The 18,498-nt window shown below is 34.1% G+C and overlaps 1 long non-coding RNA gene across 1 annotated transcript in view; it reads right to left on the bottom strand.

Annotated features, from left to right (window-relative positions):
• Positions 1 to 16,217, bottom strand: part of LOC134855541 (uncharacterized) — a 37,670-nt gene extending 21,453 nt beyond the window's left edge. The window contains exon 1 of the long non-coding RNA XR_010164503.1: positions 15,519 to 16,217. This is a non-coding gene — a long non-coding RNA (uncharacterized LOC134855541). The remainder of the gene's footprint in view (positions 1 to 15,518) is intronic.
• Positions 16,218 to 18,498: the final 2,281 nt, after the last annotated feature.

The following is an 18,498-nucleotide window of genomic DNA, read 5'->3' as shown; positions in this document are numbered from 1 at the left end:
GTTATTTCATATTAAGTCATCCTTTGTTTTTACAATTATTGACTTTTATTAAAGATGACAGACCCATTTTTTGAAGCTTTACCTGATGACATCACGAAAAAGGAACATAGCAGCCAATATTTGCGAAATTGGACAAGTAACTTTCAACTGTGACCATGAATCTGGTTTTCTAATCCAAATGAGCAATCCTGGGCGGGATTATACCGGGGCGGGATTAGTCGGTTGATCCAAAACTAATTTTATTTCCATAGGATTCCTAGAAAGTCCATTTAAAAACATGACCCACGAAGTTTTATTAAAAACAAAAAATTAGACACAACAGCTTCTATAATTTTTTTTTTCAAATATTAAAGAATCTTTTTTAAAAAATTTTAAAAAATTTTGAAAAACAATTTGAGCGTATCATCTTTAATAATTTATGAACATTAATTGTAACTTTTTAAAAAACAGTCGAAGAAACTTCGGTGCTGGTAAAACAAGACAGAGATAGTGCTGTTTTTTGTATGGGTTTTTGTCGGTGGCCAAACGATCTAACTATATCGACTGGACAACTTCCTAATTTCCTTTTGACTTTTTGACAAATGGATGAAAGCACATGACGGAAGCTCATGAAATAAATAATTGTACCAACATTTGTTGAAAACAACTGAAAAAATCTATACGACTGGTACCAAAGCTGCAAAAAGACTTCCGCTCCTTGATGAAGACAGCCCGAAAAAAAGGAAGGAAACTGAGGAAAGATTCTACAATATTGATACATTTGAGACCAAAATTCTTAATGACTTTTCCAGGGTGTAATTGTCGAAACAATTAAAAACACTAAAAAAAAATTTTCGCATATATTTTTTAAAAAATCAAAATTGATAACCGCATGTTACGCAAGTTATGGATTATGAATTAAAAAGTTAAATTGAAAAACTATTCCAAATAAAAATCGACGCCTTCTACTTTGGAATATTGCGAAAAAATAGTAGTCTTGATGCAGGGGCGGATTTAGGGGAGGGGGCGGAAACCTCCCTCAGGGATTATTACGACCCCATACCGACCCAAAGGGCCCCCCTTTGTACAATTTTGATACATCCCGTTTTGGCCGAATGACCCAAAAGTTTTTCTAAAGGCGCCTTCGGCGCCAAAAAATAAAAAATTTGAGGGGGAGCGCGCTCCGAAAAACGCAACTTTTGGTCAACATTTTCCAAAAGTTCTTAAAAACGGACTTTTGGGCCCGTTTTTTTTTCAACAAATTGCCTGTGGCGCAAAAAAATTTGGTCAAAATGGGGTCTTCAAGTGACTTGGGAGAGCTCAAAAAAGACCAAAAAAATTTTCAATTTTTTTTGAAAATCCGCCCCCTCCTCGAGAAAACCCTAGATACTCCGCTGTCTTGATTTTTTTTAACATCCGATTTGGCATAATTTAATGAATTGCACCCATTTTCTCGATTTTCTCAGCTCTAAATGAATAATTTTCGTTTAAAGCCTAGCAAATATTATAATATTGAGAACTAAGCTTACGGCTAAATCTTATGAGAGTACGTTAAAAGACACAGATGATATCCATTTTTTCCAGAAAAATTGACTATCCATCAGTTTTCCAAAAAACAAAGAAACTTCAACAACTTGATTGATGTTTCATTCCGAAAAATAAATCCAAGCAATGAAATTTAGAAAAAAAAACAGTTAAGTAAACTCGGTTTTGCGCATGTACGTGAAAAATAGAGCAAATTTTCAAGTTGCACTGAGTTGATTGTGCAAGATCTCGGCAAAAACAATGGCCTGCGATCAATGTTTTCAGGCATTTTTCAAGAATAACCCTTCAGTTTATGGTGTAACGAGGGTCTCTAACAATTACACGTCGGCTGGAAACCACGCCCATTCTTTGGATTTCGATTTCAAAATTAGGTTTCAAGCTATTTGCAGTGTAACAATTCAAATTTCTGCTCGATAAGACAAAAAACCTAGCAATAAGACAAAAGCAAAAAATATATAACAAAGCTGCTTATATCAGCGCAAATCAGCTTACAAAAGTTAAATACTTCAGCATAAGAAAATTTCAATACAATGGGCCGCGTTGAAATACTTGTTCGCATTGCAATGTGCTGATCATACTTGGGTTTCAGTGTAGACCCTTGATTGGTTAGTTAGAAAATAATATCACCCGTGCTGACCTCCATAGACCAAAAGGCTAACTATACAATTCCATAAACTAAGTCTACGAAGAAAAAACTAATAATACAAGTTTCAAATATTTTGCTAAATGAAGTCCTCAAATTTTCAAAAAACTTTCTTTTGTTATCGCACACCATTCGTTGCATTTTCATATATTGAAAAGAAAAACATCAAAAAAGCAACAAAAAAAAGTAATGAATTTACTCAAACAAATATTTTCTGAAAAAAAAATATATGTTTTTTTGAGAAAAAAAGTTGATTTTTTTCCGTTTCTCAGGATATTTTTTTTTCAAAAACGTTCAAATGTATCAAATTTGTATCCGTTTTGTATTCATTTTGCATGGCATGTGTTTGTATGCTTTGATCAATGCATGTTTAATTAAGAATTTAAATTTGAAAAAATTGCCAAATTATAAAAGCTCGATACTTTCCTTCTATCTTTATAAGATCTGTTTAAGACAAAACTATGAAACTTACGGCAGATTTTTCATTCCTTGTAATTGTAAGATAGTTACAGTTTTGTTAAATCTACTCTTGAGTGACCCAGATGTTTGCCACTTGTGTTTGGTTGCAAACACAACCCAAAACTTTTGAGAATTTAATTTTTTTTCAAATCATTTTTTTTTGGTTTGTGGAAAACTCCTATTCATAAAATTTCCGTATATGAAAAATCACTCATCATAGACCTTTCATGCAAATTAATGTCCTTATGGAAATGCAAGAAAAGTGTAAGACTAGCAATTTTCATTTTGAAAACTGCCTATTAGTAGCATTTTTGATCAAGGCGGGCATATGATTTTGGCTTGTTCCTTTTTTCCATCTAACTTGTATTGTTGCAAAATAACTTTATATTAATTGGGGATTAAAGGATGCTTTGCTTATGAAAAATAAAAAAATCAGATTTTCCTCCATCTGAAAAACTAATTAGCTTTGTGGTGAAAGGAGGTACTTACAGGGTTAAATATAAAATTCAAGCAAATTTAAAAGAAACTAATTAGTGCGCATGTGACGTCTTGTAACAATCGGATAAAATAGACAAAAAAAATGATAAAAACTTCGCGGCTGGGGTAAAAGCAAAAAAGAGTAAAAAAATCTGTTCAATTGCTCTCGCTAAAAATATTTTAAAATGGTTCAAATCATCATAAAATTCATCATAAATTGATGGATTTTCGTTTTTTGAATTCGAGAAAAAATTTAAAAAGTGAAAGCAGAAAATAACAATCAACCCAATTGTACGATCAATTGGTTCACCTAAACTAGAAAACTGTTCAAGCTCTTTGTAATGTATGTTCCAATTTGCCTTAAGGTCGTCAAGACACCAATTAATTAGTCCTAATTGTGACTTTTTGGCCCGTTTTTTTTTCAAAAATTTGCCTGTGGTGCAAAAAATTTGGTCAAAACGGGGTCTTCAAATTGATTTGGGAGAGCTCAAAAAAAAGACCAACAAAATTTTCAGTTTTTTTTTGAAAATCCGCCCCCTCCTCGAGAAAACCCTAGATACGCCGCTGTCTTGAATTTTTTTAACATCCGATTTGGCATAACTTAATGAATTGCACCCATTTTCCCGATTTTCTCAGATCTAAATGAATAGTTTTCGTTTAAAGCCTAGCAAATATTATATTTTTGAGAATTAAACTTACGGCTAAATCCTATGAGAGTAGGTTAAAAGGCACAGATGATATCCATTTTTTCCAGAAAAATTGACTGTCCTTCAGTTTTTCAAAAAAAACAAAGAAACTTCAACAACTTGATTGATGTTTCATTCCGAAAAATAAATCAAAGCGATAAAATTTAGAAAAAAAAACATTCAAGTGAATTCGGTTTTGCGCATGTATGTGAAAATTAGAGCAAATCTTCAAGTTGCACTGAGTTGATAGTGCAAGATTTCGACAAAATCATTGGCCTGCAATCAATATTCTCAGGCGTTTTTCAAGAATAACCCTTCAGTTTATGGTGTAACGAGGGTCTCTAACTATTACACGTCGGCTCGAAACCACGCCCATTCTTTGGATTTCGATTTCAAAATTAGATTTCAAGCTATTTGCAGTGTAACATTTCAAGTTTCTGCTTGATAAGACAAAAAACCTAGCGATAAGACAAAAGCAAAAAAAAAAATTATAACAAAGCTGCTTATATAAGCGCAATCAGCTTTCCCAATAAGGTCAACTTTCCACATGCATCGATTTTTGTGCGGGGGTTATTAACATGAACAGGACTCACTTTCATTTTTTTCCACGCCCCTCCCCATGAGCATTAAATTTAGAATGAAACGAGTGGTTTTTACAAAACTGATATAGGTGGTGGATCTACAATTTTCAAAGTTGGAGGCAGATTGAATCCGTTTGTTTTGCATGTTTTCGCCTATTGCGTAATCATTCAGTAAAAAAATGCAATATAATGTGTTCCGATTAGTTTTGCTTTTGATGTTGCAATTTTCCAAAATATTTCGTCTGCGTTGTTTTATACTTCGAAGTAAAGCGATATTTGGGGATGGGAAACGAGCCAAAAACTGAGATTTAAAACTCTGAAAAAAAACGGTTGCAGCTAAAAATACTGACACGACCAATATTTACTTCAGTTATTGGCTCTTTTTCCCTTTCATGTAAAAATTTGCAGGTGGGGGGTGAGGGGGAGGAAAAAGAGACCAGTTATTATATCGAAACCAATTGACATAAAGAAAAATGCTTGCTTTTTTTCTTTTTGCTTCCTTTTTATTTGCATATTTCATCAAATACTATGATTCAACTGGGTCAACTGAGCCAACAATCATCGGCTCTTTTTCCTTCCCCCCCCCCACCTGCAAGTTTTTAGTTGTAAATTTGTTGACCACATTGTCCGATTGTTATGAAAATTTACATACAGACCAATAAGGCCACGACAAACATATTTGGTCTTCATACTGAACCTCGTAAAACCACTCGTTACACTAATAAGTTGAAACTGGCGTGAGGTGGGTGGGGGGGAAGGAAAAAGAGCCCAATCATCGATGAGCCATGCCAAAAATACACTGGCGAGTTAAGCTGTTGGTGTCGGGACCCTTACTACTGGTCTTATGTTCCAGAAACAAACACATGCACTGATGGATTTTGTGGAACATCGCAGAGAAAGATCTTGTACACGTCTTATAAAAAATGGGGGCGCACATCTATCAACGAAAACCGATAATCGACTGACAGAGAGCAAAGAATGATCAAAAGAGTGACGTCAAACTTTGCGGTTTTTCCCCATAAATGCCCCTCCTCCCATCCAGCATTTTATAACTAATTATAATAGTAAAATCAGAGTGTAGGGGCTATTATAGGTTGGTGGGTGGGTTTGTGCTTTAATGGTACGAATTGATCCTTTGATGTTTTAAACGTATCTAAAAAGTTTGTGGTTAAGTTTGCTTCGCTCTTTTTCCTTTTCCACCCACTTGCAATTTTTTACATGTAAATTTGTTCACGTCATTGTCCGATTGTTATGCAAAATTACATACAGACTAATAAGGCCACGACAAACATATTTTCATACTCTACCTACGGTCGACCAATACATACGGTCTTCATACTCAACCTCGTAAACCTACTCGTTACACTAATATATTGAAGCTCGTGTGAGGTGGGGGGGAGGAAAAAGAGCCGTTTGTTTGAATGAGCATGAACGTTTTTGATATTCTAGCTTGATGTCTGAAAACATTTTTCTCGCACAAATCCAACCTAACATCGAGCAATTTAATTTAGCGGTACTTATATTTAATGTATTGCGAGTTTGCATCAGAAGTACATGGTTTGATTTCCTTTGCTGCTCCAAAATATGGTTCCTTTCCAAATTCCCCAGTAATGTCAACATTCCAAATGCGGCTCTTTTTCCTTTTCCCCCACCTGCAATTTTTTATATATGAAGTTACTGTTCACTTTTTTCCGATTGTCATGAAAATTGACATGCAGACTAACTAGGCCATGACAAACATATTTGGTCTTCATAATAAACCTCGTAAAACCACTTGTTAGACCATAAAGTTCATGTTTGAGTGAGGTGGGTTGAAAAGGAAAAATAGCCCCAAATGCAGTCAATTTTCTACCATTCCACCCACCCACCCCTTCGAAAAATGTAGCCGTTTTTGTGTGGCGGCTATTAATTTATACAGAGGGCTCTTGTTAGTAGTTAGATAGAAAACAATTGAAAGATGCCCGAGGTAAAAAGAGCCCGACCTGAAGGTACGAAGTGCCCGATTGCAACTCTTTTGCCCGAGGCCATCTTCAACTATGATTTTACTGTTGAAGAGTATGTTTTTGCTCGTTCTGAGTGAAAGATGCCAGAAAACTGTAAAAGAGCCCAGAAAATTGTGAAAGTTGTCCTTGCCATTTCTAGCTCGACTTTTACCGAAAATGAAAGAAATTCAATTTTGAAAAAACTGCTTTACTGTATTTTATGTCGAGGCTGTTATATTTTTGTTTAGCTTGTTAGCAGTGAAACTCAATAAACCGCAATAAAAATCCGTAACAAAAAGACGTTCCATTTTTGTGAAATATACCATCAGATATTTTGTTAGGCACTGCAAAAAGGGTCATTTTACATCCTAAGAAAACTTTCAATTGAGATTTTTTTAGAAGAACTTTTCTGATTTTTTTGAGATGCCTGCAACCAGTTTCAAGCGTTAGTTATCAATTACATTATGATTTTCCAGCCAGTTTTTCTTTAATTGAGGAACAGTATCTGAAAATCAAATAGTAATCAATTAGTAATCGATAATTTTGCTACTCAATCATAGCTTTCTCCAAAAAATTTTGGACCATTCGCTCAAGTAGAAGAGATTCAAATAACCTGTTACTTAGATTGAATGCAAAAACGAAAATGTCAAACTATTTCAAAAAAACGGTGATTGAATTTTCCGAGCGCCAAAAGTTTTGAGTAAAAAATACAGGGCATAGTCAATCATGCAGAGGCATTTTCATTTCCCACAACTCTTTTTTATTGAAATCAAGTCTGATATTTGTGAAGTCAGTTCACGAGAAACGTCAAAAAATTTCAAAAACAATAAAAACTCAGAAGTTTGAGTTTTTCTGAGAGCCGATTTTTTGTGTTAAAAAGTTGAGGGTAGAAGCTTACGCGAGAAAATTTCCCACAACTCCTTCTCTGGATTCACAAAATCTCATATTTTGCTGTCGTTTTTTGAATCGTCAAAAATCAAATTTTTTCAGTTTTTTGTAATAAAAATTTTGGGCATAGCCGCATATGCATGGGGAGCTTCCCACAAAAGGTTCTTTTAAATGAACCCAAAATCTCAGATTGAGGAAGGTCTTTTTTGAAAAAGTCAAAAAAAATTCAAAAATTGGTCAGAAAATAAACACTTGATTTTTGTGTTAGAAAAATGTAGACGTAGCCTCCTATGCAAGGGAGCTTTCCGCTACCTGATCTCTCCACTGAACCTAAAATCTTAGATTTGGGAGCGCAGTTTCCTAGAAAATTCGAAATCCGACCATTCATTTTTCGGCTCTTTTCCAGTTTCCCGCCACCTTTCAAATTCAATTTTGAAAAACTTATTTAACGTTGTCATAATGCAATGAAAATTGGCGTGGTGAACAAATCAACAATTCTGAACAGATTTGTTCTTGTTACTTAACAGCGTAACATCACGCATTTAGCCGTAATAACACGTAAAACAAACATAAAACTCGGTAATTTGAAAGGGGGGAACTGGAAAAGAGCTCATTTTTCTAGTGTAAGAAATTTTCAATTTTCTACATACTGAAAATAGTCCTGCTGGAAATTGAACTCCAAATTTTAGTATGCAAAACAACTGCGTTGCCTCCAGGCCAAGTGGGAGAGAGCTTGGAAGTAACAAAAGATGTTGATTGTTTTTAAAATATATATTTATGTCGACTACAATCAATTATAAATCTTTTAAACACCCAAATTTGGTAATCAAAGTCAATTATAACCATCACAAAATCTGCATAAAAATCCCTTAAAATCGAATACCTGAAACTATACTTGGATGCAGGCTCATGATACAATAAATTATGATGCAAGTCTTAGCAAAAAAAATCGACAGTGATGCTTGTAACATTAACTGACTGCATTTTCATTTTTTACACGGGTAGCATGCTTTTGAATTTAGCTAGCATGCTAACCAGGGGCGGATCTAGGATTTTCTCGAGGGGGGGCGGATTTTCGAAAAACAATCCAAATATTTGACGACTTTTTTTTTAGGTCGACCAAATTGATTTTTCGAGCGCTCCCAAAGCACTGTTTTGCCCCTATTTTTGTTAAATTTTCTGCGTGGCAGGCAAATTTTTGAAAAAACAGTCAAAAAAGCCGTTTTTGGGCATTTTTTGAAAAATGTTGATAAAAAAATCGCGTTTTTTTTTGGCGCGCGCTCCCCCTCAAAGTTTGTAAGAACCAAATGTGCTGGGTGGACTCTTAAATTAAGCTCTTTTTCTAAACCAACAACTGCAAATAAGTTGCATAATAAATTTTTGGAGGTCAACCTCAATTTTTACCAGAAAAATTTGGGGGAATGTAAAAGGGCTTTCACATTCAGTTAAGTAGTTTTTTGTCGTTGTTTTTTATTTGGACCAGTGAAAATAATGATCCACCGATTTTGAAAACAGAGCCCTTTTTCTCCCTTTTGATAAATAAAATAAACAAAATGTCGCGTTTTTCATCCAAAAATACTGACAATTTTTTCTTGAATGGGATACAAAACAATATAGTTTTTTAAAATTAGATATAAATTTTACATCCAGTTTTATTAGAAAAAAAATTAAATTGAGTTTTTTTTTCGTTTTGAAAATGCTGGTTCACTATGGCTTGCAGGTTGCTGATACATTTTTTTGTTCCGATAGTTTTGGTGATTCTCTGAAAAGAGTCAAGATCTCAAAGAAGTGCACAATTCGATGATAATTGCAACTTATGGCGGATTTATAATAGCGTGTTTCTCAGAATAAAAATGGGAATTTCACCAGAGAACAAACGAATGCCAATCGAAACAGTGCTTTTTCCGACAAGAAAGAGTAAGTCAGATGAAAAATGAGAATAAGCATGTATTCATTACTGAAAGATAATTTGAAAAAAGGAAAAAAGGATAACTTGCAATGTAAATGGAGAACTTGCAAAAAAGCGACCTTGAGTCGCTAAAAAAGAGCGCCGCTCATCAAAAGAACTCAGTCTGAAATGTAAGGAAAAAGAAGAAACGGACAAGGTTTAGACAGGCCGCAGTGCCTTTCATTGATCCACTGCGAATCGCAGAAACGTCAAATTTTATTATTAATAAATAAATAAAAAATGCATCTTGTTTTGGATTATTTGACAACTAAGTAAATTAACTTAATATTGAGTTTTGATTTTTTTTTTCAAAAAAAGTAGCGAAAAACGATGAGCAATGCATATGACTCCTGAGAGAGGATTGAAGAACCCGACTTAAGAAGTTGACAGATTTTTTACGGAAACTGTTTAAAAATTAGATACCACCGTTGTTGATGAGTAACATTCCAAAAGCTCGCAGGAAAGTACTAGAAGTAGTTCAAAAAAACGAAATCAGAAAAATTCTGCAGAAAACATTTAATTAGACTAACCGCTGATATTGTTTTGACCCTTTTTAGGACAAAGTGAACAAATTTTACGGCCCACTTTTGAATTTCAGTTTTGAAAAACTATTTCAACGCTGTCAAAAAGTAATGAAATTTCGCATGTTGAACAAACTGACTATTTAGATTGTTCGATCGTAACATCACGGCTTCACCAATAATAACGCGTAACACAACTAAGAAAAACGACTTTCGGCAAGGTGGGGGGGGGGACAAGAGTGCTCAGTCACGGTATGTTTTTTTGCTTTAATGACTATCTGACGATAAAAATGCGTCTGTGGTGAGCTATGTAGTCGTCTTTGAGCTCGAGTGATAGCAACAACGAGAAATAGAAAGAGTTGCAGTAGCCCATCTTTGTTGTGATCAAGCTTTGCTAAATTGTAGTTGCTTGGTGGTATCAGCAAAATTACCCCTCTGCAGTTTTTAGAAAAAATGTGGCCCGTTTCCACTGATATTCTATAGAATCAGACCCAAGTTTTAGTCGCTTCGAAGTTTTGACGCAAAAAAACAAGCAGTAACCTAGTGTTCAAGCTATGCCATTATAAAACACAAAATTATTAGTAGAAAGATCGAGGTGCTAACTGTTGTAGTGTTATTGTTCCGACTTTCGTAACGTAAGTAAGGGAATATTTGTGCTCGGGTGGTTTTTTTTTCTTCAGACAAATTTCGACTTTTAAACTAACTATTTTTGACAAAATTTTTTTTGATATCATTCGAAAATTAATGTTGTCCTCAGCTTAAATTTGAAAATATCTTTCACCTGTGATCATTTTTTGTTAAGTTATGGGGGTTTAAATATTGCCATTTTGGCCATTTTGGGACAATTAACGCCTAAGCGAGATTTAATCTGTCTTAGAAATTATTACAAATTGGTTCAAGGAGGTTTACATGCAAAAATTAGTTTGTTAATAGGAGCAAATTCTATCACTTTGTACTTAATATGGCGTGTGGGGTGATGTTTTCAAAAATCTAAATTTTTTTATAATAAACTTTTAATTTCATTTTATTACATTCGAACTTTTCATCTTATTACTGCTCCATAGACCGTAAAAGGCAATCCGAACATTCAGGGCTTCGACCTGATATGAGCAGTATTGTTGTTTTGGTGATCAGCGTTGCGCTGTTTGCAGAGTTATTTTGAAAAGATTTATTTTGCAGAATTGTTCATATTTCAGAGTTGCATAAGAGCGATAAACCACTGACTCTACTAACAGAGCGCAATTTCATTTTTAACGGGTGTAACAATACAGAAAATTACTCTAGTGCTGTCTGTCCAGCAGTGCGTGGAATGAAGTTTCGGTCAAATTTCATTCGACAAAAGCAATTTTTAGCTCGAGTATTGGAAGATTTTTTTGCTTCAGCTACTTCTTTTCAGTTATTCTCGAGTTGTACTGAAAAGCGTAGCGTTGAGACGCGATGCAGAAGCATCATAACAGTAGGTGACGGGTGCGGCCCACACAACCGGATGGCCCACTTTAATACCTTGTTGTTACGACTTTCGTAACGAAAGTAACAGAACGTTTCTGCTAGGGGTGGTTTTTTTCTTCAAAGTTCGACTTTTTAACTAGCCATTTTGACCAAAATTTTATATATCATTCAAAAGATAGTGTTGTCTTGAGCTTAGGAAGTTTGAAAAAATATTTCACCTGTGATCTTTTTTTGCAAAATTATGGGCGTTTAAAGATTGCAATTTTGGCCAATTTGCGACAATAAACGAGCAATCTATTATGCGCTATTAACGCGTAAGCGGAGATTTTTTCCGCCTTAAAAATCGTTCCAACTTGGTTGAAGGAGGTTTTTTCGCCTTAATTGATTTCTTACTAGATCCAAAATTTTTCACTTTGTACTTTTTATGGACTGTGGGGGAATGATTTTCACAAAAAACCTCAATCTTAATTTTTTATCTTTTTTTACATTTAATTTTTTCATGTCATTTCTGCTTCTTAGATCCAAAGATCTTAAAAGGCCGTCGGAACATTCAGGGCTTCGCCCTGATACGAGCAGTTTTGTTTTTTGTTGATCAACCGATTAATCGTAAATCAGATTAAAGGGACGAAGTCACTGGAAACGGGTTCCTTCCAAGCGATGCCAGATTTCCCAAAAAAAAACGAAAATAATTTTAAATTTTTATAGTGTTTGGTGCTTAACTTCAAAACGGATCGATTACCCTTGCTACTGTATATAGTGTGGTTAGATACAGAAAAATTTACTTGTATCGAAAAGTAACCGGTGTGTTTTTTCTATATTTAGATTGAGACCTTATGTAAGACCTAATTGTCAGCTTATTTTCCGTTTTTGTACGTACCTATCCTATCCTATTTAATCAAAATATTTCAAAATGATATTTTTGGCTTCTTCACTTTTAACTTCATCTTAGCAATCACAAAGTTACATGATTGCTGTTTTGTGTTTGTGGTTGACTCACTAACGAGAGTCGGACTGCGCTTTCGATTCCGGCATTGTTCAAAATTTCAAAAAATGACGTAATATTTGACGAAAGGGCGTTTTTTTCCTCCAGGCTAATTTTTTAACAAACCTTTTTTAGGCGGACTTTTTATACCATCTGAAAGCCATTGATGAATTCAGCTCAAACTCAATAGATTTTAAACCTGTGATTTTTTGAAAAGTCATTTGGGTTTGAAAACTGCCAACTCTGCTAGTGCGGGATGTTTTGCGCTATGAAAGCGTAAGCGGCTATTCTAAGAGTCGCTCAAGAGTAAAAACAAATGAATTGAGGCAAGATTTTTGATGTTTTTAATACGTTACTAGATGCTAACTTCAATTTGTAAAGGTTAAAAACTTCAAGAAATTAGGATTTAGCCGCATAATCATAATAAATTTTTAGAAATTTTTTTTGACTAAAAGTATAATCTCAAATTTGGTCGACTAATAACCCAAAAAAGTCAGAAAGTATCACAAAACGGTCAAAATCTTAACAAATGGCAGTATTTTGAGAAAGTAACTTTCGTCTACAAATTTCGGAGCATAACAGTTGATGCATAGAAAATTAGTACAACATATTCTCTCGATTGAAACCTTAAGTCAATATTGACCTTGAGCCAAAAAAAACTCTGAAATTTTTCCGAGGTTGTAGGGAGTGCGGTAAGGTGAAAAGGGAATAGCAGGGGAGTAGTCAATTTTTCATTTGGTTCATCTATTTTAAAAATATATCTGTAGTTTGTGAGATTTTTTTCCCGAAAATAGCAAAAAAAATCCACAGCGTCTCGAGAAAAAAATACTAGTTAAAATGAAAAAACCAAATTACTTTCATCTCCATAATGCTTGTTTATATAAAACAAGAATTTTGAACAATGTTAACATTCTTTCTCATAATGTTCATGGAGCTGACAAGGATCCAAAATAATTCAAAGTTTCAAACAATAGTAGAAAAAATTGATTTCCTATTAACAGGCTACTGTGGTCAAAAATTCTAATCTACTAGAAAAGCATCTGGCTACTTCTTGTCGCTAGATTTTTTCTAAAAGTATATGTTATTACTGATTGAACTTAATTAACAACAAACTTTTTAAAAACAGCATCTGGCTAGCTAGACTAATTAGAAAAAGCTTGTTGATACAAGTTGAACTTAATTTGCAAATAGTTTATAAAAGATAGCATCCGCGCCAGTTTTGCGGTTTAAAAAAGGCGGCAATTGATATATAATAAGATGTGATTTCTCGAAAAATCAACATTTTTTTGTTTCATCGGTAAAAGTCTCGGCAACAGAAAATATTTTTGAAAAAATCATAATACAAGATCTTCAAACTTCTGAAAATTTCACCCAATGGCTCGATATTTTGTTTTCGCCTTGACTGCCTTTTCGGCGCTTTGTCTCATCGTCTTAGTGGATACTCGAAGTCATCTGAAAGAGATAATTGACGAACCTTGTCAATATTACACAGGCTATGTGAGAAGATGCTATTCTTTCAATCACTGGTCATACATACCAGATACAAACACTTGCGAAGTGGGGGCGTGTCCTAGAGTATCGAGGAAAAATCTATACACATCCTACGGGAAGTGCGCAAGATCTTGCATTCGTTTTTAATTGGAACAGAGCAGAGCTGACAACGACGGAAACACGATTGATGCTTTTTTAAAGTTAAAATAAGCGCAAAATATTGCGAAAATTTTCAAAATAATAATTTAACTTATTAAAAAGTTATTAAAATTCGACAACAAAGTTCATAAATTTATTTAATTTGAGAAATGTTTATTTTACAGCTTGATAACATAAAGAGTGCTTGGACGCAATTCGTTTTGTAAGAGTAAAAATCAAAATGAAAGTGTACGTCGCCAGAACTGCTTTTTGTAATTTCTCTTTGTTATCTCTTTGCATCTCAATTATTTCATTGTTTTTTAGCATTGAAATAAACTTAAACTCGTCAAAAATTCCGGCCACATATTTCAACCGCTGATTTTTTCAAAATCAGAATTTTTTCTAGTTATAAAAACATGAGCGTTATTCTTTGTTCATGCGGACTTCTTGAAGCTTTTAACATAATTATTGAACACAAAGTCTTAAAGGTTTGAACTAATTCTGGCCTTCGACTTGAAATTCATTTAAAAATATTTTTGGCTCTTTTCCAGTCCCCCCTTTCAAAATACCGAGATTTATGTTTGTTTTACGTGTTTTTACGGCTAAATGCTTGATGTTACGCTGTAAAGTATGATGGACAAATCTGTTCACAGTTGTCGATTTGTTCACCACGCCAAAATTCACGGCACCATGACAACGTTAATTAAGCTTTTCAAAATTGATTTTGAAAGGGGGAAACTGGAAAAGAGCCATATTTTTTTCTTAGGAGTTTCACGTTTGCCTCTTTGTCGGCCTTTTTTGAGACTTTGTTCAAATCTACTGGAAATTGTTCGATTCTGGTTGACATTGTTCGACTTTTTAGGTTAGAGGTCCAAAAACCCAGGTATGTCTAGACTTTCACCTGACCACCGGCAGAGTCCATTTTTAGAAATTTTTCAGGGCGCTCAATTTGAAATCAACTTTGAGTTCGGCTTTAAATTCTTGTATTTTAAAACTGCAATTTTACTGCTGTAGCTTTCATTTGTTATTGGGACCAGAAATTAAATTTACAGATATTTGCAACTAAAAATCAACAAATAACAATTTCAGACTACATTTCATTGAAAACGACCGAATATTGCGTCCAGATTTGTGCGACTAGAATTTGGATTGCGACTATGCATTTCGGTTATGGATTCGAAAGTGACTTTCGAGCTTTCGAACCGTAGTTTAGAAAACCAATTTTCATGATTTTTTTCCTGCAAAGCAGTAAAACATGCAAAAAGCCAAATAACCCAGTATACTGCTAGGCAAATACACTAGTGGACAAAATCAAAAAAGCATTTTTAGGTTTGCACTCGATACAAAAGTCAAACAGGGCCAAATCATGGGTCGAATAAAATCATGGGTCGAATAAAATCGGCTGTTTTAACTGTGATTCCATCAAAGCGCAGAGGAGCCATCAGTGAGCTTTAAAAATTTTGCCGAAGGATTCTCCATTTGTGTTATCTGCCCACATGCAAGATTTTTTGTTAAGGAAGCTCTGTTTTTGCGACACAAGGCCGTTTTTTACGTCTAGAACATTCACTTGGTACTTTGGCTTTGAAAGTCAAAAACCCTAATTTGGGTTGAAAATCAGACATCATTGGATTGTTTTGTTCGAATTATGAGTCGATCTCCTCAGCCCGAAAATTAATCTCAAGAAATACTCAAGAAATCGCGATTTTTAGGTTTTGAACTAATTCATAAACTTGCTACTTAACGTTTTACCTATACATGTTTTCCAGGGTCCAAAAGTCATCTCATTACCCACCCCCCAAATACTTCTGTGGGATATGAACTGTAAAAGCAGGTTGACAGCCTCAATCACTGCACCCACTAGAGAGAGTGTGTGGGCGTCCACAGTCGCATTACTAAATTTCACTATCATTGTTGTATGATGCAATCAGGAATAATGATGTAATCTACACTGTATGTCGTAAGAATATGACGTAACCGTTCATCTGGTTCAAAACGTTGAGATTGATGAAATGGTAAGAAAAAAAATTTTGAGTGGCAAAATTGTTTCACGGTTTTCACGAATCAAATCTTATTTTGAATTTTTTAGTGGAATGCAAGTTTACTGAAAGTTAAAAAATGGCTATTTTTTTTAAAAGTTGAATTATTTTTCAGCTGCATTTGTAGCATAACTTGTTTCTGTTTAAAAATAATTTTCAAACTTTGCATAAGAATAATAAAGTAGCTGAGACTCTGCGAAGTTCGGGTCTAATTTTTAATCGAAACCAAAATAGTAATCATTATTTCGAATATTGAAATTAGTCGAAAGTACATTTGGTATAGTTAACCAATAAAAGTGCTTCAAACATCAACTTGTAGTTCAAAGTCGAACAACGAGTCGAATATCTTGTTCTAAAATATCTGATGTTGCAAACAAATAAAAAAAACTAATAAAACTAGAAAAAAAGTTTAAAAAAATGCTTTGAAGTTGTACCAGATGTTTGGCTATTGTTTATTTCGCAGTTTATCTCATTGATCCGACAAGTAAAAACATTAAACCGTGTTGTTTTTTCTACAACTAAGTAGGAATCGGAATTATGCGACGAACCGAAACACAAATCTAAGCTACAAAAAGAAAAGTGATATTGACTTAAAGATTAAATTTAAAAGTTTCTCGAATTGCAAAATAAGAAAAATTTGCGGAATCGCGATGTAAATAAGTTATTTATTAAATGTCGAATGAAAACCACATTTTCGTCCATTTTCGTACTTTCGTTGCGCCTTTTTTCGTACTAAAAACTTCTTTTCAATCTAAAAATAATTATTTGACCAATATGGTTTATTCGACTAAATATAGTATCCATTTGCTTAGTATGTTTGTTTGACTCCATCAATGTTGTTTGTGTTTTGATACTTTAAGTACGCATGATCGAATTTCAGCCTCGTTTATTGAAAAACCATTTTTCATCTTATCTTATTTCATATGAGGAAAAAATGCACACAATTACAGATCAGATTCGCCCCAATGATGCTGTTAGTTTACTCGGATTGACATCCGTTTACGAAAAACGCTACCCATACAACTCCATACAAGAAAAAGCTAAGCATACAATTCCATACAAGAAAAATGCGTATCAGACAATTAAATACGCACAATTTAAGGAAAAAGCCGATTATGCAGGGGAGTTTTCCGAATCCGTTCTGCTTATTGAAAAAAAAAATCTCCCATTTGGGAAGGTTGTTTTTTTAGAAAAGGAAAAAATGAAAAACAGGGGTCGAAAATTTGTCCCACCGAATTTTTCGAAGACTGTAGACAGGGGTAAAGTAAAAAGAGACGAGGCGATTATGCAAGCACACAGAGGAGTATGCCATGGCGGTCATTCCAATTGTAAACGTTTTTGGAAATTGGCAGAATAGTTTTACAGAAAAACTTCAACTTTTGGAAAAATTGATAAATGTTTTCAGGGCGCCTCAAGAAAAATAAAATAAAATATCAAGATCTAATATCAAGCATTATCATATTACACGTTTATCAAACAAAACTCTAGGCAAACTTGCGATGCAGTTCAATTGAATTTTAAATTAGCAACTAGACAAAACCTACGTTGCAGAAAGAAAGACGACCATCTTTGACACCAGTTGAGCCGAAAAAAAAAGATTTTTCATTTTCTTTTATTCAATTCCCCCTAAAACTATAATGAACAACAAAAGCAACTACAATGATACTTGCTTACAGTTTAGGAAAAATCCGTGAAGGGACAATTAAGCCGACAAAACTTGAGCAGATAAACGAAAGCCCGACAAAATAACTTTTACCGGACATTTTTTTTTTCAATTGCATACTCATTAAAAAACAAGGTCTGACCGAGATTTGACCCCCGGACTTTAGGGTGCAAAAGCGACGGCGTCACCTCTGGGTTAAGTCCGAAAAAACCTGATAATTGTTAAGGTTCAAAAATATAGCAAATGAAAAATTTACAGGAAACGTTGTTTACGTGTAAAAATCTAGTAAAAATCAGAATACAAGACACATGTTTTCTCAAGTATAGAAACTATTTTTTGAAAGAAAAAAATGGCAAGCAGTAGGTAGTGAGTTTGTCTATGAAAAGTACAGGCTGAATTTTTTTCACAAAAGAAACAAAATTTTTCTGCAAATTTAAACTTGAAATTTTTTAAATTGGTATATGGTAAGATATTGAACCCTTCACCCCGCACGTTTGACCCTTTCTACCGCACAATTGCTCCTTCATTCCGCACCTTTGCAGGGCGCATGGAGTGAAGGTGAACTGTAGGGCTGAGGAGTAAACTTGGGGAGGGTGAATGTGAACGAACGAGCGCGTAGGGTAAAAACTTGTTTTATACAAAACAAAATTTGTTTGGATTTCGATCTGGCCGCGAGGAATACGGAAATTTTAGTAAATTTCTCAAAAAAATTTATAGATAAAATAATCCTATTTCTTCATTTGTAAAGTAATTTACATGGTATTTAACTAATTACAATGAATTTTAACGTGATGGGTTTTCAAGTAAATGAACTATTTGAGACCACAAAAAATCAACTTGAACGTGAACCGTTTTCCCTATACCTGAAAAAAAGAATTAATGCGTTTCTTTTTTCCGTATGTGGACGCTTGAAAAATTCAGGGCAATAAAAAGTTTTGTGTAGTCCAATTTGTAAGTCGTGCAGTTTTTTTTTGGTTTTTCAAAAGTTATTCTCTTAGCTTTGATGTAAATTTGAAAAAACGAGAAAAAA

Source organism: Symsagittifera roscoffensis, chromosome 10, assembly GCF_963678635.1.
Source record: "Symsagittifera roscoffensis chromosome 10, txSymRosc1.1, whole genome shotgun sequence".
Taxonomy (NCBI): Eukaryota; Metazoa; Xenacoelomorpha; order Acoela; family Convolutidae; genus Symsagittifera; species Symsagittifera roscoffensis.
The sequence above is the reverse complement of the archived record's forward strand: the minus strand, read 5'-3'. Positions and strand labels throughout refer to the sequence as shown.